The sequence below is a fragment of the Tigriopus californicus genome, chromosome 12 (assembly GCF_007210705.1).
Source record: "Tigriopus californicus strain San Diego chromosome 12, Tcal_SD_v2.1, whole genome shotgun sequence".
NCBI classification, from domain to species: Eukaryota; Metazoa; Arthropoda; class Copepoda; order Harpacticoida; family Harpacticidae; genus Tigriopus; species Tigriopus californicus.
This window is the reverse complement of record NC_081451.1, coordinates 15,944,990-15,949,729: the sequence shown is the minus strand read 5'-3', so window position 1 is coordinate 15,949,729 and position 4,740 is coordinate 15,944,990.

The window sequence follows — 4,740 nt, the reverse complement described above, 5'->3', positions numbered from 1 at the left end:
GGCTTTTGCACAAGACGTGCGACTGTCCGATGTGGGGCTCTATTGTGGAGCCTTATTCTACTACCTTCGTTGCACTATCTACCCGTAGACACCTCAGACGCCAAGCTTTCTGAGGAAGGGTCAGCTTCGTTAAAACTTATTTGAAATGCCAAATTTGCATCACTGGCACTGGCAGGCAAGTTTGTTTGCTGGTATCGGGAGCTTGCCTAAACGTCCGAATTGTGCAACAAATTAGAGTGAGTGTCAATGCATTTTTTGAAATGTTCGCGCGATGCTAAAAACAAGTTGCATCAACTTGAAATACCACGATTTGCGAACAGGATATGGGAGTATCAATGCCACACAAAGATATCGACTTACCAAGAGCCGTGACCCAATGGACTCTCACTGAAGGTATTGGACCGAAAATTGAGACATTCTTAAAACTAGTTGGATGACTTAGATTAGATCATATATTTGCCATGAAGGGTGTGACTTTTGGTTGGTAGTTTATACAATTCCTGTTCAAACTCGCCAAAACCAAAAACATTGCAGTCACGCCAAACACTCCTTAAAACTTGTTTTCTCAAAAGAAAAGAACTGTTGACAAAATGCCCCCCCCCCTGAAATCATCTGAATGTGCGAGAAATAAGTCTGCAAACTCCTACTAGGGTGCCTTCTCTATGGAAGTTTTGTGTTTGAATGTTTGATACTTTTCCGAGGACATTATATATATAACAAAAACCGTAGGATTTTCATGCATGTAAAAATTCTTCTAGGGTGACGTTTAAGTGGAACCAATTGTTGAGGATTTCATTCTTTGCCTTTGAAAGATGCTCAAAGGTTTACATCGATGGACGTTAAACTATTTCTTGTTATAAAAGCTTCGATTATGATGAGTGTAAATCGACAAAATTGACCGTAACAATGATTGAAAATGTCACTCCACTGACCCATGTATCATCTTATTGTTTTCTAGCCCCAACTGACAGCAATGATCCTGTTGAACCCAACGTTTTCGAACTTCCGGGAGCTTCTGAAGGAGTGGAGATGGACGGCGAATCGTCAGGAATTGAGTTACAACTCAAAGCTTGGCCAACTCCTGTCAATGCAAACCTCATGTGTGATCCATCTCAAGAATTAACTCACTGGATGCTACACATTCAAGACGCCGGGATTTGATGACGTGGGACACCCCCTTTCTTCCACCCAATCGGGATATAATTGCCGTTACGTAGCTTATGTACAAGGTGGAAAGAAATTAAGGGCCGCTCTTTGTGGCTTCTGAAAATCCTACCCCCTAACTGAAAGAATGATTTGATCATATTGAATCTCGAGTTTTCATCAAAAGGGCTTATTGAAAAACCTAGCGCCACACCATGAATGATCCGATTTTACTCTAAAGGACATTGGTAACCCTATGATGTTTGGCCACCGAAAGATGACTCTTGAAATTCCAGTTTTCGGCCCTTCGTCCGGTCTGTTCTGAATGGATTTTTCTCATTTACATGGGGTTCTCCACTTTCAAATACTTTGAGGATGAACACTGAAAGGCTCACCGGCGTTCCATTGTCCTTGGCGGCCTTCATGATGCCCTGAGCCATGGTTCTGACCTTAAGACAGCGCTCACTTGAATTTTCAGACATCGTTTTGACGGCAATGGCTCAGAGGGTTACCCATTGCTTTCAGGTTATCGTTAGATTATTTGTATTATGCCACTATGGACTTAACAGTTTCTCTTAATGAATGCTTGTGGTTTAATGTCAAAAAAATCTTTGAGCAGGGAAAAATGGTGTGAAAAACAGCCATGGAGGCCCTTAATTTCTTTTTACCCTGTATGTGAAAGACGTTACTATAATCTCCAGACTATGAGTGGGTACAGACATGAGAAAATGGAAGAAATGGGAAGAGGGTCTCAGACAATAGCTATTTATGCAATAGCGGGGACATTCTTTGCGTGGAGTTTATAAAAGTGAGGCTTGAAAATAGACGACAAGGTCAAGACACCTTGAATGCGTTCACTACGGTATGTCATGCCGTCAAGTTTGAAGAGAAGAGCGATGAGGGCGTGCCCGAGCTTCTCTTCACACCAGAGGGCATGATGAAATAGGGAATGCATTCAAGGGGTCTTGACCACTGTCTGTGGTCTTGACCAATCGACCGTTTCAGATCCGAACTTGAATAAACTGCATACAAAGAACGCCGCCGCTATTGAATACACACTTTTCTTTTACAAACCGGTTTTCAAGGTATGCTTTTACTCTCGAAACCACTCAGAGCCAAATATGACGTGAGAGAATTACTGATGGGGACCAAATAAATAATCATGGGAGGTTGCAACTAGGGCTGCCAAATTACATTTTTTAAAGCCATATGACAACAATGGTGGAATGTTGGAAACCCGTTAATTAGCCTCAAAAAGTAACCCTGATTTTCCTTTCGTCAAACCAGGGTTGCTTTTTGCTCCGACTTAACATTTTACCCGGCGATATAATCGCCCGGTTGCTTCACTTTCCGATTTTTTTGGCAACCTTAATTATGAAAATTTAATTGATCCCATCACTAGAGAAGAGGTCCATTTTCTTCACAAGTGGCTGGAAACTTAGATTCCGGCCACTCCTGAGCACAGTGCCATGAAACAAGATTTCTAATGATGGTGTTTGGTTTCTTTTGGGTGCCGGAGAGGGAACATTATATCGCTGAAAACCGGTCCTTTTAAAAGAAGGACTGCGAAATCTTACAATTCCTTGGAGAAATATTCTATTAATATGTGCCAACGCTTCCATTTGGTTATCACCCCTAGTGAGCTCTAGAGTTTCTAGGAAGGGTATCTTTCATCGTAATGCGAGATTATAATCCAAAATTATTGCCAAATTATGCCATGAACGTGAGCAAGTTTGAGTCATGATCACTTGATAATTGTTAAACTATGATATATCATGGGTTATGAATTTATCCAATAGCATCTTTGATATCAGCCTTGGACAAGTTCGTGTTCAAAGGTCCTGATCAACCTTGTGTTCAAATCTTAAGCAGAGCCGCCAATTCTAATTCGTTGGTTGATCAGACATGCCTTATGAAAATAAGGCTAGATAATCGTTTCTAAACTCGTTTCTAAACTGAGCCATGGACCACTTTATTTATCTAGGAACTCCTAACTACCCAACGGTTTTCCACTAAGAATCGGCCCACTCCGAGTCCACTTTCATATCAAATGAAGAAAAAAAATGTATACCTTTGCGATTGAGAACCAAGCGTTTTTTTTAAACTCTTTATTGCGAGAGGCAAGTCTCATTAGATATGCATTTTTTAACATGGTTTCACGTTACATGATGATGATAAAGGTATTTTTTTAATCTGTACGTCATTTGTTGGAGATTGGGGGCCCGTTCTCAGATCAAGGGTCGCCGTTCAAGGCGAATATCCACTAGATACGTTGGGTTTGGGTGGGGTGTGGGGTGTTAAATTACATCGGGAAATACTTACGAAGATGATAATGAACCCACAATTTGAATTCCATGCAGGCTTAGCTGCAATAGTTACATCCCTTCTCCTTACCTCACCAAACTAGACTTACGGCCCAAATTTGATTCAGTTCACGTTTTTGACAAGAAAGTGTGCATTTGCCAATGAGATGACAGTTTTTTTTAATATTAACTATCAATTATTGATGAATTGTCGTTCAATTGGGTAAAAGTAGCATTTAGTTCTTCTCATTCAATTGCGGGAACTTGATTTTTTTTAACCCTTGTTGAAGGTTACTGAAACTGTATTGATGGTAAGCTTTTCTTTCATGATGCTTTTTAGTATGGAAGCAGCCCAGTCAGTGGAACGGTGAAGGTATTGAAGGCGAGTTTTCAGCTTGAAGAGAATACTTGCCAGGATTTTCTGTCAATAAATCCCGTGAATGACGAAATGCAAGAAGCGCAAAACACTGATGCAGAGGATTTTAATGATGCCGATAATCAAGTGACATATTGCGACGAAACTATATCGGGAGACAAACTTCGTACCTTCAATACCAACGTAAGTCGAATCGCTTTGAGAGCCGATAACGCAAATAGTGGCAATGGAGCAGAGGTGTTGCCTTGTTTGATTTAATAACCGTAAACATAAAATATGAAATCAACGTGCGCATGCATAACATTCATATGAATAAGCATTGAAAATTGATGAAAATTTCGGCCATTTTTTTGTCTTTTTTAGAATAAACTTGAAAATGCAAAAAAATGAACCTTTTTTTCCCCTCTATTATTATTAGTAGTAGTATTACTTTGTCAATTTTCTGATGTGTTTTCATGTGTTGTGGCGTTCATGTGTCTAATATTTTCAACATTCCTAGAACAATATTTCCATTTTCAAAAAAAAAATTCTGAAAATATCTACTTTTACTGTGGTCTATGATTGTCTGTCGAATCTAGAAAAGGTTTTTTCCAAAACAATTCCATTTGTACCAACGGCAAATCCTTCACTAAATAGATGTAACGGCTTTTTGAATATGAAAAAATTGGACAGGGCACGTGGAGTAAGTTGCACAGTAACTTCTTAGTACGAGAGAGGTCCCCGATTCGGTTCTCTTCTCCGAACTTTCTCAAGGAAACTTTAAGACGCTAACCACAACGGGAAAACAACCCCAAAGCGGACACGACACCAAAAATTGCCAAAAAATGGGCATTGTNAAATCCTTCACTAAATAGATGTAACGGCTTTTTGAATATGAAAAAATTGGACAGGGCACGTGGAGTAAGTTGCACAGTAACT